The following is a 21,490-nucleotide window of genomic DNA, read 5'->3' as shown; positions in this document are numbered from 1 at the left end:
TCTGGTTGGAAACGTGAGGAAGAAGATATTTTGCCTCTGTGGTTACACACACATAGCAAATTAAAAGGGGAGGGAGGAGATAGCTGCAGGCAGTGGCTGTGAGAACAGGACAGCCTTGCCTTTTCAGGGTGACAAAATGCCTGCTGCTCCCTCTGCCTTGCTACGGAAATTCTTCCCTGGTGCAGAGCATGGCCCCAGCACTCCGTGCCTTAGATGAGATTATCCTAATGCCTCTGGGAGTACGCCGTGTTCCAGGGCAGCCTTTTCCATGTGAGCCTGCTGTGCCTCTGCAGCAGCAGGGGACTGCTATATATAAGCAGGGATAAAACTTGAAGAAGGGAGCAAGAGCATAGTGTGCTACAACTCTGGATTTGAATGCCTTTTTAGTTGCTTGCAAATAAATTTTGGTCTGAATAATTTAAAGATTTAATCAGAAGTTGTAATAAGTGTATTAGGATTATTACCTTGCTTTCTTTTTAAGTTTTCATGTGTTTTCCAGGGAACATAAGTGTTTTCAGAACACATTTTCAGAGCCCAGTCTGGACAGCAGTCCAGTGAGCTGGTAGTTTTGTATATAAAGTGGAGTATGTGAGGGATAGTTTTCTCCAGGAAATTTCATGCTGCATTTTGAGAAAGAACAGTTCTAACAAAGTTGATGTTTGGCTGGTGTTTTCTATTTTTTTTGCTCTCCTCCATAGTTCCATGTATGATGTTTTCAGTCAATGAAAACTTTCAGGAACAAGACTAAGTTTTCTCCCTTGTGATGCTGCTACAGAGTAGAGACTGAGAACCAAAGTGGGATTTGGAGGAAGCAAAAGTTTTGAGGAATTTCATCAGCGAAATGCAGCCCAAAAGGAAGTCACTATGGCTGCTGTAAAACAACCTTTTAAGGAGTTAAAAGTAAGATATGGGAAATGAATGGAAGGGCTGGGGAGCCTGCACTGAGAGAAAGTAAAGTGCACAGCAGTGCTCCCAGATCTTACCTTCTTTCCCTTTCTCTACTTTGCCCCTGACCCATTACCGTGAATATCTGTTTCTCTACTGACCCTGTCTCACTCCTTGTCTCCAGCCCTGATGGCCTTTTCTCCATTTTCAGTTTCCTTGGGCCTTTCTGCTCCAGCACTGATCCCCAGTGGGCTCAGCAGCGGCGTCTGGCACAGGCTGGCAGGGTGCCAGCTGTGACAGAGGGCTATTGAAAATTGCAGGAGCCTTTTTGTTCCCTACCATGGCATCTGGGATCTACAGGAGAACCATAAGGACATCATGCTTTTTCACCCTCCTTCATCTGTGTAGAGAGAGTAATCCTGAACAGTGTTTGACTCGTTTAATTTAGAGACACTCTTTCAGATGTGCACGTATCCCTGTTTCTGTCTGAAGAGGTATGGCATTATTAGAGGTAGGATGCAAAGTACAGCTCCTTTGGGTTTTTTTCCCTCTTCCCCAGGCTGAAGTCAGCGAGAAGTGATGGCCCATGAGGAGGCAGTGGCAGATGGAGGCAGGAGGGGGTGTGACAAGGTAGCAGCAGCAATCTGTAAGAGAGAAGTAGTTTTCAAAAGAGAATGGCCCCTGGTAGGGTGAGATGGAAGAAAGAAAAGGCAGCATTAAAATTCAGCTGCAAAAGCATGACTGTCTCTGACATATAGCATTATTCTAGACTAAATTTGTGTAACATGCCCTGGGAAAATGATTTTTTCTTTTTTTTCTTTTTTTTTTTTTAAGTACACAATGCACTCTAAAATGTGCTTTGCATTTTTAACGTGAGCTACGCAGGTTTAGCTTTTTGCTGTCAATGAAAACCACTTTGCATCTTATTTGTATCCTTGATACCAACACTAAGCTCTTTTCAGGCTGACAGTGAGAAATAGCGATGCACCTCCACTCACAGTAATTCTCCTTAAAAGATACCACTTTACCTTTGAGTTAACTGGCTCATTCATACATAGAGCTCATATGAGGAGATCTATAAGGAGCTTCAGAACCTGATTTTGGCAGATGATGCAGTCTAAAACTGTACTTGAAGGTTATAAAGGAACGTAAGTATTGTAGGGAAGCATAAAGACCTTGGAGACATAATGCCAGTAGTAATGACAGAGCCAGCACAGCTGATATTAACTGCTGTCATCATTTTTTGCAGGACCACAGTGGGTAGGGGACCTGGGATTCAATCATCAGCACAATGGGCTTTTAAGCAAAGATAAAAGTCATATGTGCTCATTTTGCAAATATACATAAGTGTAAAACAAATATATCTCATTTTATACCCCTCGTGTTACATTTTTCATCACTCAGATTTTATTATATCAGTCAGAAAAAGTATTTAGAAACAGTTTTTGTGCTTTTATTTTGTGTAATTTTAATTATTTTTCATTTGTTCTCTTGATTTTTTTTCTTTTTTTTTTTTAAGAAAATGTGCTGTTAAATACTCTACAATTGCCTTTGCAATTCCTGCATCTGATAATTTGCTTTATACCTTGTACTGGCATTGGCCTGGGGGATTCATTTGAGTTTTCTGGAACACTGTTATTTTTTGTTCTGTACAGTAATTCTTGTTCATCCAACATTTCTTCTATTTCTTGCCTTTGTTTTTGGGCACTGCTTTACTTCCAGCTGCTGTTTTCTGCAAAACCCCTCTGTTTCCTCTCTCTCTCTGATTTTTTGTTTTACTGTCAGTTTTCACAACTTTTTTTCTGCGGGTTGCAATCTGTGCTTGGTTAAAGCAGGCAACCCAAAGTACTGGGCTAATCAAAGGCATCTTTTCATGTATTTCCTCAGATCAATGGCCTGTTGGCATGCTCAGGCTGTTGCTGGGTTTTTTCTGAAGGCAGAGAGGATGCAGTACACCCAAAACCTGCTGATGTTATGAACTATTAGTTCCAGTCAGGACAAATGAATCAATGTTTTAAGTTTGTATATATAACGTTTGGTGTCTCTAGCTGAATGCTCTAGTCTGAAGGTGTTATTGAAAAATTATTTTAAATTAAGAAACTATGCCCAGCCATCACAGATATTGCTTGTCTAATACCTAGAAATCCATGCCTGCTCTGATTCTCTAATGATTCAGGATGTTACTGGCTTTATCGCCTGAGCTAGTTTCTGTCTAGTTAAAGAAAAGAAAACTGAAAATAAAAACAAAACATGCAACCTTAATTATAAGATTGGACTTAGTTTTCTTTAATCACCACCATGGAAAACATTATGGTTGCTGCCCTGACTTTTGAAGTGCTGAAGCACACCGCAGCCCTGTGCCTGTGCCAGGGCAGCTGTGAGCCTACAGCAGGCTGCTTGCTGGGCACGCAGCTCTGGGGCGCTGCAGTGCCCCCACAGAGGCTTTTCCAGCCTCCAGACTCGCCTCAGCTGCACAGCCAGCAGAGCCTGAAAGGTGCCAAGTGTGACTGTGTGAGGCCAACGTGTCTTTGCCCAGGCTGGCCAGCCTAGGGAGGACAGCTTTAAAAAGGAACAGGACAGGAAGGAAGATGGCAGCCCACAACTGAGTGAGGAAGCTGTGGCAGCCTCGGGAAACTGGCAAAAGAATCAGGAGCAGAGAGAGAGGATGCTGTGCAGTGAATGGTTAGGCTGCCACGTTAAGGGCCTGGAGAAACAGGCTGTCAGGAGCACTGTGATGTTCAACAAAAGCAAGCACAAAGTCCTGGATGTGAGGAAAAATGACCCCAAGCACTACAAGAGTCTGTGCCTGGAGCACAGCTTTGGAGAGCAGCGTCTGAGGGTCCTGGATGGCACCAAGCTGGATGAGCCAGCAGCAGAGCCTTGCAGAAAAAAAAGGCCAACAGTATCCTGGCCTGCATGAGGAGGAGTGTTGTCAGCAAACTGGGGTGGTGATCCTTCTCCTCTTCACTGGTCTGACACACATGGAATCTGAGTCCAGATCTGAGTGTCTTAGTGTGAAAGGAATGTGGGTGGAGTGAAAGCAGAGAAGGGCCACAAATGTGATTAAGGGACTGGAGCATCTATTGTACAGAGTCTGGAAGATCTTGGAGTCTTCAGACTGGAGAAAGGATCTTGTGTGTGGCTCTCTATCTGAAAATATCTGATGTGGATTGGGCGAAAAAGGAGCCAGACTTTTCTTAGTGGTGCCCAGTGACAGGAGAAAAGGCAATGGACACCAGCTTGAACGCGGGAGATTCCACCTCAAAATCTAAATAACTTTTTTATCTGTGAGGAAGGTAAAAATAAAACAGTGACCGCAGAGACTGTGGAGATCTCCTTAGAGATATAAAACCCCAACTGAATGCAGGCTAGTCCAAACTGCTGTAGCTGACACTGCTTGCAGGAGTGTTGGACTACTTGATCTCCAGAGGTCTCTTTCAACCTCATCTGCTCTGTGATTTCAGCCCTCACTCCAAGGAAAATCAGCTAACAGTGCAGCACAGGCTCTGAATTGCAATCACCTGTACTGAGTGCACCATCTTGAGTGAGCTTGTGTAACTGTGGTTTTACAAAGCAAATCTTTTGTTTGCAGACTCCCTGTCGCTTTTTGTCAGGTCACAGCCCACATGCCCTGGAAGAACAGCAACTTTACTGTGGTGGCAGGTGATTGTGTATGCCATCATTGATTTCTGAACATTATGTATTAATAGAATGTTTCGTTTCCTTAGGAGCCTCTGATGAGGGATTTTTGCCAAAAGCTTTCTGAAAACTGCAGATGCTGTGATGGAAGATGAATGACTCTTAGCACATAGTCACAGTTCATCTCACAGTGATGCTCTTCCACTTGCTTTACCTGCCAGGAATAGTTTTGGGGCATAAAAGCTGAAAGGTCTTTTGCCTTTGAATCTCAACAGAACCTCTTTGTTTCTTGATAGGTAATAATGAGGTCATTTTAGATGTTTCTTGACAGGAAAAGGATTTGTTTGTCTAATAATAGTTACAGTTCTTAAGTATTTGCCTTATTTTTGTGAAGTTGTGCCTCTGGCCTCTTTCATCCAAGGAATTATTACCCTGAGCTTCAATTATACGGTCCCTTGGTAGCTTCAGATTTACAAAGGTTTTGTACCTGTAAAGGGCTGTAGGTCCCAAGCAGAACTGCAGCTGGTTTTTTTCAGGTCTTTATGAATCCTACAGCTATTGATAGCAAATGCTACCAGCTTTGAGGATAATACAAAATAGCTAGTAAATCTACAGGTGTTAATAGAGCTAATGGTGTCTGTTGTATGGTATTTCGTATTTCTTGAGATGAAGACTGTCGACACTTGTTAATTACACCTATGTATGTACCCCAGATGAAGCCCCACACAAGCAAATTGGAGGTTTCACCCAAACATTACTGCTGCTAGCAGACACTGCATTCTGCAGCCCTTTGAAACATATTTTAAAAACATAGATCTTTGTCTTTGAGGTAGGCATGGCTCTATCAGAGGCTGGAAATGAAAAGAGGAGCATCTCCACAGTCTGCAGCATTCTCTATGCAAAGTGACAGTATGCTTTGCTGCTGGAAGGGCTGGGTTAAGTGTGCTGTGGGCCATAGGCAAAATACTGCCTCCATTTCTTTAATGTAATGAATGAAGAGGAATTTTACTGGAATCACTTTTAAATTCGGACTTTTATTCTGCACTCAAAACAAAACTTCAGTGTGTACAAAACTTCATGTGTACAAGCTACAGATTGCATTCATACCTACCTGAAATTGAGAAAAAATGCTTCCTAGACTTTTGGGTAACAAAACTGTAAATAACAGCTAAAACCTTTTTTTGAATGATATTGGGGTTGACACACAACAGAGACAAATAACGTGGTCTTAATTGTAACATATGTCAGAGAAGTTGATTTTTAGTCAGCTTTAACTGCTAAAGGAGACCATGTACTCTGTAGTTTACTATCATCATAATCCAGAAAAATCCACGAAGAATGTTATTTGTGGAAAAATTAATTTAATCTAATCAATCTTTATTTTTGAGAAGAAGCTGAACAGGGACGATAGTTATTCTCTTGCTGGGGTATACAACTTGCATTGAATACTTTTTACTTGGTCACCATGGTTAAGTATATTACTCTTCTGATTTTATTTTATTTTTCAATATTTATATATGGTAATTCAATAGGAAAACAATTCATAAAATGATGTATTTATTTTTTTATTTTTTTTTTGTGATCCTCAAGTCAATAAAGAGTATATTTTGGTTTCCATGAGCAGTGGTCTTGGTTGTTCCTTCAAAAGTACTTAGGTGACTGCTTCATTGTTGCAAGTTTCTTGTTATCGCTGTAAATAGTTTGCAGAGCTTTTAACTTGACATTTAAATTTGTACATCATCTTACAGTAGATCTCTGTTTTCCAACACTTGAAAACAATATACATCCTTGTAAGATATCTTTTATGTAGTATGTAATATATGTGTATATATAGGTCCTCAGCTGCTTCTTATGCACTGGAATGACTGAGAATTTAATCCAAAGCATTGTCAAAAATGCTTTCCAGACTCTCTCTTCTTCAACGGAGACTTAAATGCATTAGGTTCACAATATCTAAAACTGAATTATTGCTTTATAATCTTTGCACAGCCTCTTGATTGTATTAGCAAGACCTGACAGTAGAGTGTTAGGTAAATATTATTCAAGTCTTCAATACAGAACTAGTAGTGTTCAGCATATTTTGACAGTAAGTTGCCCAAGAAAAAGAACAACTTTACATAAAGCAAAAGAACAACTTTACATAAAGCAAAAGCAATTAAGCAATTTACTGTTGTCTGCAGCAACATTGGCACAAATTAAGCTTAAAATACACCCAACATATGGACAACAAAAGATATAATTTGACATGTATGTATTTATGTAAATGTTTATATTAAAAAAATATTTTCTATATATCGCCTTAAGCCTCTTCACCACCAAATTATTCAGGACTTACTACAGAGGATTACAGAATGGGTAAGGGAGAAAGGGACCACTGTGGTTCATCTGGTCCAACTTTCCTGCCAAGCAGGGTCATCCAAGAGCACATTGCCTTTCTCCTTAAAATATTTCATCATCATATTTGCAAGACACCTCTATGGGAGTAAACTATAGAAATAGTTTAATCTGTCTTTTGTGTATGTATCTTAGCATAAAAATTTAATTGCCTGTATGACATATATTTGCAGCAGATTTCCCACTAATGATTAACATTTTGTGGCTCTTTTTGGTTTCTGTTTTCTATTTTAATAGTTCAAAAGAAAATGCAGAGAAGCCTTTCTGTCCATAGGGTGACAATCCAAGTGTAAGAATTCTTCACATTTCTTGAGGCATGCTTGTTAGGGAGAGGGGTGGGTAACCAGTTCAAAAGTCTACCCAGTCCGTTTCCTACATATTTTTGTTGGTTTTGTTGTGCTGTAATGGGACTGTGTCCCTGGGATTCACAACTCAAGTGAAAATCATTTGAGTTGTTTGGTTATTTGAGTTGTACTTCCTTTTAACCCCTTTTGCCAATGCTGTCCCTCACTGCTGAACTTGTGTAATTCTGAGTCAGCGTTACCAGACTGCTTTTGTCATTCCCAGCACATTAACATGCACAGTTCAGGGACTGGCTTTGTACCCTGAAATATAAACTGTCACTAAAAGAGCTTGTACAGTTTGGCAAACCTGTCCATGGAAATAACTGGCATGCAAAGCAGCAAATTGACTTCAAGGTGGTGAATCTTCAGCATTTATAAAGCCATCATGAGAAACTCATGATTGAAGGCTCTTTACACTGAATTTCTTGGGTTTGCTTTCTCTCCAATTTAATAAACATAGGAAGGCTTACTTAAATCCTTGTCCTCATTCTGCCACTTCTAGAGAGCTTTTAGTTATCCAATAAGAAAGTAATTTGTTGTTAATTGTATTCTATAAAGATTGATTTGATAGAAAGTGTGAAGACTCTTGTGGTTTGAATATTTCTGCAGTGTTTACTGCAATGCTCTTTTGTTTGCTTAAATTCTGTATGGTAGATCTAGGCTAATTAATAACTCCATAAATTCTCCTGTTGGATAAGGATTCATTTCTGCTCTCATATTACTTGTTGATGAGTCTAATTTAATGTGGAAAACAAACGTAAGCATAGCTGATTTGCTGATTTTTCTTATCTTTATTTGCTATTTCTGTTTTATCACTATCCTATCACATGTAAAGCTCCAACACCACCACCCAGACCCTCAAGGCACTGAAAATGTAAAAATATTAATGATGTTAACAGCACACAGCATACCAAAGGTGGATTCTGAGGAGGAATAAATCAGCCTTGGAGTGACCACAACTTATCCCCAGATGGTAAAGCCTAATCACTGGGTAGGTAATGATTTCTCTAAAACTTCACTTTGATAGGCATCACATATTCCCTTTGGGTTTTTATTTTCACAGTTTATGCTTTGAAGAGGTTACATGTCATCAATTGGTTGTTTTGGCACTGGCTGCTCACTGGTTGGGATTTGTCTTAAATTTAAACCCCAAGGCTTGGTTCTGCTTGGGGTGGCTAATGGATGAGGGGGATAATGATTCCCTATACCAGCTCCCTGGAACTGTCTGCCTTTGGTCTGTTATCCTTGTTAAAAGGATGTAAGATGTGTATGGGAGGAACTTCCTTCACTGATGACTTTCCCAAAGAAATGAGATTTTTAACAAAAAGGGTTGTGAATAAAGATTAGTCCATAAAGTGTAAAATGTAACGTAGTTGCTTGATGATGGAGAAGGTGTTCCTGCACAAGATTAAAATGTAAAGAAAGACTATACCATTCAGTAAGATATAAAGCCTGTATTCATCTTGTGAGAACTTATGGATTAAATATACCAGGGTTTTCAGGGATCTCAGAGCTAGTTTTGTGCATATGTTATTTAGCATCCATCTCTTGAAATTTAGTTGGGTCTGGTTACAAAGAAAAATGAGAAGTTATAACAATATTCTGTTGAATACAAAGTAATTTTTTAATTCCAGGAAGCAAATGCAGTACCGCTGTCATTGAAAGTATCTAAGTTCACATAATGCATAAGAACATGGTCTTGTCATGTTCATGCAAGTAGCTCTCTGAGAAAAGTTCTTTATTTTATTGGCTTGAACTTTTCATCCAGGCTTTGTAGGAATATGCCCTTGATCTTTTATCAGAGAAATCTGATCCCCAGTTTTCCATCCTGTGTGATTGGTCTTGCCACCTTTTGCTCATGTAAGCAATGTTTAATTATTTTAATTTGTCTTTTATGGAACTATGTGTAGATGGAGGAAAGGAGAATTTGTTTGTTGATGAGCCAGGCAGTTTCAGAGTAGGAAGGTGGGAGATTAGGCTAGTAAGGAAAATAGATTCTTTAAACTTTTTCACCTTGCGAAAAGTAAAAATATAACCTAAATAATTATTTGTTTTAGATATTAATGACCACTGTAGAACAATAAAACTGCCACAGGAGAAAAAATTATCATTTATTGAAGCTGATGTTCAATGTCTTAAACCCATCATCACCCTGAACAGCGATCCTGACCTGCAGGTATTAAGCCTGAAGTTTGCAGAATTGCATAACTCCTTCCATCCTTCCTGAACCTCTGCTTAAAGGAAGGAAATTACAACAGGGCACTTTGTCTCCTCAGTGGTGGAGAGAGAGAGCACCTCTAATGCTATTGAATTTGGGAAGGATGCCCATTCTGCCATTTAAGAACACAAAATTGAAGACTCCTGCCTGATTACTCATTAAGAATAAAAAAAAAAAAATTGAAGTTCATGACTTTGTTGATGGTCTGAAAACATATAACTTGCAGAGATTCTGATAGGTGCGATTTAAATTGTACCCCAGCAGTGTAAATAAGAAAGGAAAGAGGTGACAGGAAGCACATTGCAGAAATTGTACCTTGTTACTACACGAGAAGGCAGTGAATAAGGTTTATATAATCAGTTTTGGACAACTTTGTCTTCAAAATGTTGTGGTAGGTATTAAAATCTAGAATTGGCTTTCCTTAATGACATTTTTAAACAGGCTGTTTGACTTCATTCAAAACTAATTCTCCTTTAAAACTGTTTTTATTAGTTAAAGCCTGACTTGAACACATCCTTTTTCACTGATCAGACAGGTGGCTCCTGTGTGACTTTGTGCTGGTTCTTTGTGTGTTCTGACAGTGCTAATCACACCTCAAACTTTCCACTGCCTGGAGAGCTTACATCGGGATAAATGTGAATCTGTCCATTGGGTTAGTCTGATAGCACTGTGGCCATACAGGGTGTGTGTATAGTGTATAGTACAAACATCCATATTTTTAAAGATAATGTCAATTTTATGCTGCTTTCCACTGCCCAGCTCTCCCTGTTGCTGTGCCCTGAGGAAATGGGGATGTGTATCATTTGAGAGCTGGTAACCACAGGTTGTGTTTTCATCCTGAGGAAGAGCAACTCTCAGCTGGGATATCCATGCTTCATCTGTTGGACAGTCTCTAATAGCATCTTATTTTTTTTTTTTTTTCCTGTAAGAACCTGGTTAGGTTTCTGCTTATGAGTTTATGAGCAGCCCAACCTCTGTCCTATGAATATGTGAATATTTAAATTATGATTGCTCCCCTTTGCATCCTGCAAAGGAAATGAAATTAAATATTTGGTATCAGATTGAACACCTGCACATGTAAAAGACAATAATTAAAATAACTGTATAAACCTTGTGTAATCAGATTTTCCTTGCCATTAGTTTGGGAAATCACCTATGGCAGTACTGTGGCTTCTCAATAGCTTACATGGTAGTCTTCGAGTGTGCTTTTCTTGTGCACACACACATAGAGTCCAATGAGAATAACTTTATTCATTAAATTGATGGAAAAAAGCTTTGGGGTTGCCTGAGAGGTTTCTAAAACTTCATAGCAGAAGACATTGAACTGCCTCGTCTAGTTAGTCCTTCTTTCAACTAGACAAATGCAGTCCTAAAAGACCCTTTCAATAGTTTCATGGTTTCTGTGAAACACAACAGTGCAATACCTTAATATCAGGTACAGTTACAGTGCTTCTAAAATTACAATTTATTATGAAAATGTAGAGAAAAGGGGTCTAAAACTTTCTCACAAGGAGGGGTGGGCAGCAATATCTGCTTTCTGGTGGCCATCAATAGGAGCTGAGGGAACAGCATGAAGCTGTGTCAGGGGAGGTTTAGGTTGGATATTAGGGGAAAGTTCTTAATCGAGAGAGTGGCTGGGCACTGGAATAGGCTCCACAGGGAAGTGGCCCCAGCACCAAGCCTGACAGAGCTCAAGAAGTGTTTGAACAATGCTCTTAGGCAAATGGTGTGACTTTTGGGTCTGTTCTGTGCAGGGCCAGGAGCTGGACTCCAGCAATCCTTGTGGGTCCTTTCCAAATCAGTTTATTCTATGAGAAGCAAACCAGCCAGTTCATCCTCGTGTGCCATTGGTCTTCTGAGCAATATCCTGCAGGGGGAAAGCACCACACTTTTTTGAGCGCACGACCCATTTTTGTGCCCAGCATGTAAAGTTTGCACTTCAGCTTTTGCAAAGAAATGAACTGTCCAGGTGACCAAAGTGCAAGGTACAAATCGTGTCTGCTGCTTGTCCAGCATGTCCCATGTGCACTTAGATGTCCCAAAACATGATTACCTCTTGCCCAAAACACTGGCCTTGCTCTGATTGGCATGTTAAGATCTGATTGAGCAGTGTGATCAAATGGTGGTGGCAAGGAGAGTCCCACTCAGGAACCTGGTGGCTTGGTAGCAGTTAGGAAGAACATGATTTTGTTGTGAGCTGTTGAGGTAGTTAGTGCTGCCAGGTCCTGGAATGAGCATCTGCACAGGCAGGTAAGCCAGGGGCGCCTGTCTGCCCCTCCATCTCTCCCCAGTCACCATTTAGAGGAAGGCATTGCTCTTGCTGAACTCACTGCAGATTCATTCTGAGGTTTGGTAGTTTATTGTGTTTGTTTGGGTTTTGGTTTGGCTTGGGTTTGCCTGTTTGCTGGGGGGGGGGGGGGGGTGTTTGTATGTCTCTTTAGAATTTTCTGTCTGTTAAAAAACAGACACTATCGCACATTTCTGTGCGACCTTTCCAACAATTTAGGGGGAAAATTAAAACAAACAAACAAACCCAAAAAAAAAAAAAAATAAAAAAAAAAAAAAATAAAAAAAAAAAGAAGAAACAGCTCGGAACAAGCTTGGGCAGAGCACGCTGTTGAAAGTTGTTGTTTGGTGCCACCTGGTGTTGGAGCGCCGGGCCCGGTGCCGCGGCGCGGGCGCGCTCCTGGCGCGGAGCCGGGCCGGCGCTCCGGCCGCGCCGCGCCCGCGGCCGCGCAACGCGCTCGCACGGAGCCCCGCTCAGCCCAGACCGCTCGGGGCTCTCCTGCGGGAGACGCGGCCACTCCGCGCTGGAATTCGCCGGCACAGACGGCAGAGGGCATGAGTGAATGCCTTAAGCGTTGGGGCTCGCTTCTGACGGCAACCTGAATTTCTCTGGTAGTGGTAAATGCACCCTTTCCCTTCAATCTTTTCCCTCACCTCTTTTTCTCATGATGATGGTTATATTTGTCATTGGTTTCTGCATGCTTTGTTTTAATTTCTGCATATTTCTTTTATATACCTCCTGTATAAATACAAAGCAAAATATTGCGGACAAACCCAGGTCTATTTTGCCTGAGGTGATGGGAACGTACCCGCTGAAAAAAGACTGAAAACTTAGGCATATGGTTTAGCAAGTCTAATCTTCACGAAGAATAGCAAAAAGCTCAAAGCTGTTTTTCCCTCCTTACTGTTCGGTTACTGCAAAAAGAGTCAACTGAGACGTCCTTTTGATGGGAGTGTTGCGGGGTTTACCAGACCCGGTGGAGTGCCTTTTTAAATCTGTGAGACTGATCAAAAGAAAACACTCAGCTACTCTAATCCTTTATAGGCATGTTTCACTCTTGTACTATTTAATTTCTGATAGGCAAGTTCAGGACTGAACTAATTTATTCCTGGCATGAAGCCTGGGATGTAACATGCCAAAGAGCAGTATATAATAACTACGATTGGATGGAGGAGCGTAGGTCAGCACATGTTTCACACCACTCCTTTTACTACTGGAGTCATGGGGTAAAATCTACTCTTTTTGCCAACTTTGGTGAAGGTGTAAATGCACATGCACAATGTAATGGCTTTAAATCTTGGATTCCTACTTGTATGCACCAGATGGATCTTGTATAAATGTTCCACTTTACAGCATGTTAGCATTTGCTAGTAGTTAGCTGGAGGTTATAGCTGCCAGACTTCTTTGTGGCAGTTTCCAGGCTTTAAAAAAAAAAGGCAAAAAGAGAAAACACAAACAGAGAAAACAACCACCCACACAAGAGGGAATGTCCGAATAACAGATAAAACTAGTTTTAAAAATTGCATGTACCTGTGTTTGTTCATAAAAAGTATTTGATTTAGTTTGTCCTGATTTGAACTATATTGGGTACATGGATATTAGGATTTTTGAGAGAAGCTACCTTGATTTATCAGTAGTGGTTGAAAAAGTCTTATAAATGTTTGTAATCCTTACACAGGATGATGCCTATCTTATATAAATATGTACAAGTGTATATATTTTTCTTAAGAACAATTCTGGAATGTAGATAGGTTCCAAACTAATTTAGCAGTAATTTAATTTGATTATATAGGTCAGAAGTATTTTTCAGCTTATGCACTACCATATATAAAATACATTTGTACTATCTGAATTTTTTAAATGCTTTTGTCTTTGCTAACTAGAAGTCTAACTCTTCCAGAGTATATCTTTAAGACATGGTAATATGTATTTTAGGAGGCATGAATTCTTGCCTCCAGTCCAAATTTGCTATTCTGTATACCTCAGGCATATATTAATGGTCTTGGAAAATATGTTTAAAGTGCCTAGTTTTCATATTTCTCCATTGCTCTTTCCTTTTCATTTTCCTTTAGAATTAAATATGTAATTGCTGCTGGTGAGAAAAAAAAAAAAAAAAAAAAAAAAAAAAAAAAAAAAAAAAAGAAAAGGAAAAAAGAAGGTTCCAAAAACACAGAAGAAAAATTCACCAGTTTTATGATGCATGTATATAAAACTTAAAAATACTGACTTGTTTTCCTTCTACTGCCTAATTCCCACTTCCACCCACAACTTTCTTGTACTCCAACCAACAAGCACTTTTCTGTCCTAATGAAAAGCATGTCAACACTTCAGTTTCAACATTACTGTTAAAGGTGTATAGTAAGAGGTACATGGTGCTGCTCCAGTGACTTCCAGGAGGATTTCATCACACTGACATAGGACAGTGGGGTGCTGTTAGTCCTGCCAAGTGCGAGGGACATCTTCATCCCTCACTCTCTCCCCTGAGTGTGTCAGAAATTCAAAGCCTTGGTATAATCTGGCTGCAACCCTGAAAAGCCAGTGCTTCCAGGAATGGAGAGGAGCATCCAGCCATGTTTGATGCTCCCCTGAAAGTCAGTGGCTGCAAAATTGCCCCTGCCTTGCACCAAAGGCATTGGAAGTCACACTCCTGGGCTCTCAAAGTACAGCACATGGGCCCTCTTTATGTGCTCATTTTAACTTAAGCAGGTACTTGCTCTGGGGGATTAGTCTGGCAAGACCTATGTCTGTCTGCTGCTAAACCTGGACAGTGCCACTCCTGGCAACTGGCTCTCAGGTGATGCCAGTTTGTAACATTGTGATTTCCTTCCTCTGCAGGGTCGTGTTCAAAGTCTTTTGTTGTGAGGGAAATTTTTTTTCTGTAAGATCTTCCCATGCATGAAGAAGAAAACACTCATGTTTTCTGTGATCATAGCCAAATGCCACAACTGCATCCGCTGCCTTTTTCTGCAAGGTCTTGCCACTACTCCTGCACTTAACTTCAGGGAATGGTCTCATGCAGCATTTATAGATGATAATGCCACATTTTTTAAAAATGTAGTTTAAAATGTCTGGAAATTTAATAGTTACACTTCCCACCATGGAAAGCACATTTGCAGAAAAACTAATTGTTACCAATAGCTTTAATTGCCAGCCTTGATCATTAAACTTTGCCTTGGGTCAGCTTTTCACTCTGCCTGATTATTAAGTACAGATTAAGAGGCTGCTGCTAGCATTAACTTTGGACTCATGAGGCATCACTGTTCCCAAATACTGTGCACTTTATCTGAGCAAGCTTAGCAGCAGAGCACTTTTCTTAAAACTTTCATTAGGGACCAACTTTCAGAGGGACTGAGGGCTGTAATCAGATTACTGCTTCCCGCTGGATGCAGAGGATACAGGCTTCTGCTTGTCTCGCTGCAGCCAGCTCCCTCCCTGCTGCCTTCAACAGCTGAGGAATTGTTGAATGGCCACGTCTGGGGGCCGTGTCCTCTTGTGTTGGGAGGTCTCACATTCCCTCCTGCTCTCCCTGCTGGATTGCTCGGCGGAGCACTTTAAGCTTTGGAAGTGTTTGCTTCTGAGCTCACCACACATTTTAATTCTGTGCTGCTGGCCAGGACTGATATATGTAGGAGAAGAGAGCTTTAAAATGCCTTTGGATGTGGTGTCCTAAAACCTTATTTACTGTATGAATTGTTAAAAAAAAAAAAAAAAAAAAGAAAAAAAAAAAACAACAAAAAAAAAAAGAAGAAATGTGTATCACACCAGGCCATGCAGAGTTTCCAGGCACATCTTACCGATTAAAAAAAAAATCTTTCCTGCCTGTTGAATTTATGGCTGAGATAGCCAGATTACTAGAAACACTTACGTGTTTAATCTTTTCATGTTTTGAGCAGGAGAAGGTAAGGCAAGGAAAATGCCATAGAATTGCTTTTTATTTTGTGGAGGCTGTAAATTCTGTTATGGAAAATGTAATAAAGAAGCAGCTTAAACAAAAAGAGTGGCTGTGTGAAATCGCAAAATTTCCATTGGGTGAAAACAAATCCTAACTTTATGTACGTTTCCCTGGAGAGATGTAATGTGAATGCTTACAGCTGTTTTTAGTTTCTTATTCCCTGATTAGGTTTAAATTAAAGGAAGGATGTCATATTGAATTATGAAAAATTACCTATTTTGCGTATTTTGGTTTATACATACTTTCTATCACCGTCTCACTGTGGCATTCACAAGGTCCTACTGGACATGTGCTCACAAATAGTATTAAAAGTGAACTGGCTGCACTGTAGTGGTTCTGACAGAGAAATGTGTCCACCTTCCACCAGGAAGGGAAAACTGCCCCACCATGCTGAGCCTTCCCCTGCAAGACAGGTTGGTTGCTGGCTGAGAAACAGGGGCTGTGTCATCCTGAGACCTCACCTGCAGCACTCTCTGCTCCAGGGCTCCTGCTGAGGGACCAGAGCCCAGAACAACTTTGCCAGCCCAGATCAGAGAGGACAAGTTCCCCAAGATAGCCAGTGTGTCCAAGGCTGAACAATACCTGAAGCAAGCTGAGCAGGAGGGGAGAAGGAACTGCCTCAACTATCCATGCCATTCCTAAATTCAGGCTCTTTATGTCTGGTTTCAGCAAGCATTCAGGAGATCCCGCAGCCCAGGGGTTTGAAATTCACTCTCTGGGGAGATTTATGTCTCTCTTCCATGGAGAAGTGCTTTTTTGCTGGAAAAGATGGTATTTCATGACTTACCTAAGTAGTCACAGCTATAGGTGCAGCTCAGACTGGGTGCAGATTTGGTTCTGGTACAGATGAAAAGATTAAAAGAACTTGGTTCAAACAAATGGCACACTCAGAGTCTTTGTATGACTGTCTACAAAGACAAAAAACTAATTGTAAGTTAGTTTTAAAGCATTTCATGGGATACTTCCATTATAATTTTTCTAGCAAATTACCAGCTCTGCAGGAGTTGTAAGACATAAAGGATTCATTAATAAAAACTACTCTGGTAAATAAAAAAATATATATGTAAGCACATATATCCTTAAAATAGAGTATGAAAAAAGAAAATTATATGAATTGGACAGAAAAGTGCTGATTTGAATGATGGTGTTTACAGAGCTATGCTGTGTACTGTAGCACACCATTTGGGGTCAGAATCAAAGGGGAAGAGGTCTTGCAGGAGCTCTGTGCCTGGTGGGTGTCTGTAGTTTGCACAAAGAATGAGCAGCTTGCTAGCACAGCCTCTGCAGCACAAGATGCATTAATGTAATCTAGAGATGCAAAAATAATGCTGTCTTGCTGCAGCTGGAAATCGTGCTCCTCTTAGATGTGCACAGAACTGAACATCTTATCTTTGTGCTGCTGTGATCATCTCTACTCTTTTTCCTTTTCCAGAAGAGGCTGCTTATACCATGCTATGTTTTTCCTTGGAGGACAAGGACCCTGCTGCTGACCTGCAGGGTAATTGCAATAAAAAGGTAGGATAATATTCTGAGAAGTGGGATTCTCAAAGATGGCAGGTAAGGGAAAAGGAGGATGGAGACCAGGGTGTCAGAAGCAGTTTGCCATGAGCCTCTGGGTGCCCTGAGGAGCAGCACATCTCAGATGTGTTTGCCTTGGCTTTCACTGGGCTTTCCCAAATGTTCTGTTCCCCCAGTCCCAACTAACATTAACCCTCTCTCTGGGCTAGGTCTGCTGCTGGGGAAGGGGAGACCACCCCTGGGAATGCAAACAGTGTCATAGTCTGGTGATGGGGGTGCTGCAGCCTGCTCCAGAGCATCCTGGTGCCTGAGTTCTCCCTGCAAGCCTCAGAGCCTGGGGACAAAGAGGAGACCATGGAGCAGGATGGGAGATGAGAAAGCTTCTGGTTGTCATTGAGCTTTTTCTGGTTGTCATTGAGCTTTTTGAGACACTGCTTTGAGAAAAAATAATCATGGTACTGTTATACAGCAAAGGCTATATCCTTACATAAAGCTATATCCTTATAATTAATTATGTGATGTAATGAATAATACTCCTGCCCTACCATTCTGTCTAGAACACAAGGAAGATAAAATTTTATATTTGCTTAGAAGCATCTAGTCTGATGACTCCTTCAGTGACCATCAGCACAGCCCCTGGTTTTCATCACCCCGAGTAAAGAACAGTCTGAAGATGACGACAATTTGCTAGTCACAGTGTGTAACACTGCTTCTAATTCTCTTCAGTCAAGTCCACCTTTAGGTTTGATTCATACCACAAAACACTGGAATCTACACAGCCTCTGCAGGGGCCAGCAGCTGCTTCATGGTGCTTATCCCCTAGGAATTGAATGTGTCTTAGTGTATAAGCTGTCATGCCCTATCAACATCTTATGCATAAGCTTTTTTCTGTCTGCTGGTCTAAAGACATTTGGATATCTGTAGCCTCCAACAGCGCCGTTGTATAGTACTACTACTACTACTATTACTGCTACTACCGCTACAAATAAATAAATAAATAAATAAATAAATTTAATAATAATAATAATAATAATAATAATAATAATAATAATAATAATAATAAAGGATTCAAACAGGCAGTTGCTTTTATTCTTGGAGAAAGGATGACCAGCATTCTCACCCAGAAATTTCCAGGCTCATCGTGCTTTATCAGTGTACGTATCCCATCTGACATCAACTCTGAATATTTCTCTGAGTTTTCCCCTCTGTAACATGGAGGCAAAAGAGACATCTGCTTCTCAAAAGTACATTGTAAACTTAAATACCTTTCTGTTTTGAAGCACTTTAATTCAATATGAACAGGAGTCATAAAAGTACCTCGAACTGAGTGAAAGAATCTTTTATTATACACATTTTAGAAAAAAAAGCCCCTGCAGAACAGACAATGGATACTTTATACATTTTTTTACCTTCCTTTTTAAATCAGTTATGAGAGACATAAATTTGTAATTTTACTACAACAATGCTTTTTTTTTCTTTCATTCTCTTTGCATATCTATAACTTATTGGAACTTCCATATCTCCTATCAGTCAGATTACATTTTCCTATCAATCTGTGATATTTTGCTAAACAAATAGAATATCCTTAAACAAAACCACTCTTTAGTCAGTCAAGTCACTGATTTATTTCAGCTTTGTAAAACTGTCACCTTTTCAAGTTCTCACTATACATGTTGCAACCCATATCATGTTTTGTCTGTACACAGCAAATGTAACTGGATTAAAGTCACTAGTACCACAGCAACTCTTAAATTTTTAGATCAGTGAGTAGAACTCTGCCCTTTCTTATGCTTAGGAAAAGAGGGCAATGAAAAAGAATGAGTAAAACACAGAGGTAGTTGCTCTACACAAACTCTTGTGCAAAAAAAAAAAATTCCCCCTGTTTTTGAAACCTGTGTTTGCTCCTGCATGTTCTTGACTGAGATAGAGACTATGAAGGATGTTGTTCCTATAGGCTGTTGGTCCCTAAGTCCCTACTACCAAAAAGGGAAAAGAGAAACAAATTTTCCAGTACCAACTACTCAATTACACCCTTGCTGTCAGGCGAGGTGTTCCATGAAGTGGGTTGGTGTGTTTTGGACATGTCACTGAGTGATACATTTAATCAAGAACACCTTGCACTTGTGAGCCTTGGGGTTTTTTTCTTTTTTTTTTTTTTTTCCCTTTTTTTATTCTTCTCTCTTTTTTTTTTCTGTTCCTCTTTCCTCTGTTCTCTTACCCCTCTTTTGCTTTTTTTTTCTCTCTCTCCTGAATAGCTGAATCTATTGAAAAGTAAATCCCCTCTTTCAATTAATATGCTTTCATACCATGTTAGCTCCACTTTATTTCTCAGCTTTGTTATTTCCACTCCCCAGTAAAATCTATCACCTTTGAGTGAGTTATTTGCTTTTCTGGACTGCAGCAAATACCACCCACTCTGTTAAGGTCAGGCTCCAGCTCCTTGACTTCTCTATTGTTCTGTCCCTTCCTTACCCACTCTGTCATTGCAGTACGACAGCTCCAGCTGGGAGGGCAGGGAAATCACTCCCTCAAGAGCAGTTTATCACAGCAATAAATGTTATGTGTTTTACTAGGATGCCATCAAAGTTCACCCTCACACCATCATGCTGAAGTAGAAACAATTGTTTCTTTTATTCATCTATTATATATACTTTATTGGGTAGGTGTCTATATCCTGAGATCAGCATCCTGAAGGGACAAGGCACTACTTCGAGCTTCTGCTGTGTTGTGAAAATTACAGAATTTGCAGCGAGAAGCATCATAGTGTTTTAAATTAATTACTGCTTCTCAGTTTTCTTCCTGTTCTCTCTACTGCCTGGGTTTTAATTACTTTGCTCACATAGGCGTCTCCAAAGACACTTCATTAAACAGTATTTGTGGCCTTTACATTTCTTTCAGGTTATTTGCTTCTTTGTATAGTACTGCCTGTGCCAGCTCTGTTAACTTCAAAGCATAAGAAGCCTGAAATTTTTGTGATTACAACTGGTACTCAGCAGAATCTGGCCAGTCATCTGAATTGATCTGTCATTCATGAAATGAAATACTTTAATTTAATTTTTTTAAATAAAGAGAGAAAAGTGAAACCTTTGTGTTTACATTCCCTCCCCCATCTTCCTACTAAGCATTGAAATTTCCTCAGCCAAGAGAGCTTAATAAAAACTGAGAATACACTTTACTACATTAATTTCATACGGCAGAATTCCTTGTAGCAATATGAAAACAAGTTGTTGAATGTGTGACAGGGTCATTCACTGAGCACTAAAGGAAATTGCTAAAAACAAAAAGAAATTTGTTATACTCTAAGCTCTCAGTGACATATGAGAGCTCCAGTAGTCTGCTGGGAAAAATGGTCAGCAGCCTTGCACTGACATATATTAGGTATCTCTATTCCCTGAAATGCAGGTTTGGATTGACTGAAACTATCTGAGGATTTAGGTTAAATTCCTAGCAATGTTTTCAGTCAAGAATATGAAGGAAACATTGGAAAAGCCAGATTATTTAATTTCAACATTTTTCTGCAGAAACTCCTTTCATTTTTAATTTTTTTGTTTTTTAAACTTTTTTCCTTCAGAACACTGCATGTCTAAATCTGGCTCCGTTTAGTGAAGGGAAGAGAAATCAACACCCAAACCCAGCATTTTGAGCATCTCCTCCTCTTCATCTCTCACTTCTCAGGCAGAATGGGATGGCAGCTCCTCTCACTCCATGTGTTTGCCCTCTCCTGCCAGTGGTGGTGACCTACAATGATAAGTGCAGAGACAGCACTGTGGCTGCCAGTGCTCCTTGAGACCTATTTCACCATGAAATAGAGGTTCAAAGTCAGGCTAAAACAGAGCCAGCACCTCTTAAAATCACTGGGGACCTTTGTAAACACAGATCAGGAGTGGTAGGGCTCCATCCCCCTGTCCCCAGTGTCAGGCTAGGTACCCTTGAGAAAACTGAGTACCCTGCTTATATACTGCTGGAGTCTTAATTTGGGGGCCACTGTATGGTTTATTTCATATTATGTTATACAGAAATTCCAGCTGCAGACAAATTGAAGAAAACTTTGCTTTGACTAATGAACCTTATAATGTGTATTGGATCTGCAGGAAAAAGAAAGGAAGATGTATCACTGGGGGATGGGACTAAGCTTCAAGTGCAAAAGCAATAGATCATTAAATGAGGTGATACAGCAGGGCTGTTCATACTGGTGCCCACAGCTGTTTTCCTTCTCCTGGTATGATCAGTGTTCACTTATTGTTGCCTGATTC

General features: G+C 40.2%; 1 long non-coding RNA gene across 1 annotated transcript in view; it reads left to right on the top strand.

Moving 5' to 3' along the window:
- The first annotated feature begins 12,259 nt into the window (after window positions 1-12,259).
- LOC144246125 (uncharacterized) overlaps window positions 12,260-21,490 on the top strand; it is a 43,551-nt gene continuing 34,320 nt past the window's right edge. The window contains exons 1-2 of the long non-coding RNA XR_013339809.1: window positions 12,260-12,384; window positions 17,152-17,234. This is a non-coding gene — a long non-coding RNA (uncharacterized LOC144246125). The remainder of the gene's footprint in view (window positions 12,385-17,151; window positions 17,235-21,490) is intronic.

The sequence above is a fragment of the Lonchura striata genome, chromosome 4 (genome assembly GCF_046129695.1).
Source record: "Lonchura striata isolate bLonStr1 chromosome 4, bLonStr1.mat, whole genome shotgun sequence".
Taxonomy (NCBI): Eukaryota; Metazoa; Chordata; class Aves; order Passeriformes; family Estrildidae; genus Lonchura; species Lonchura striata.
Note: the sequence above shows the minus strand (reverse complement) of the source record. Positions and strands in the feature narration are given on the sequence as shown.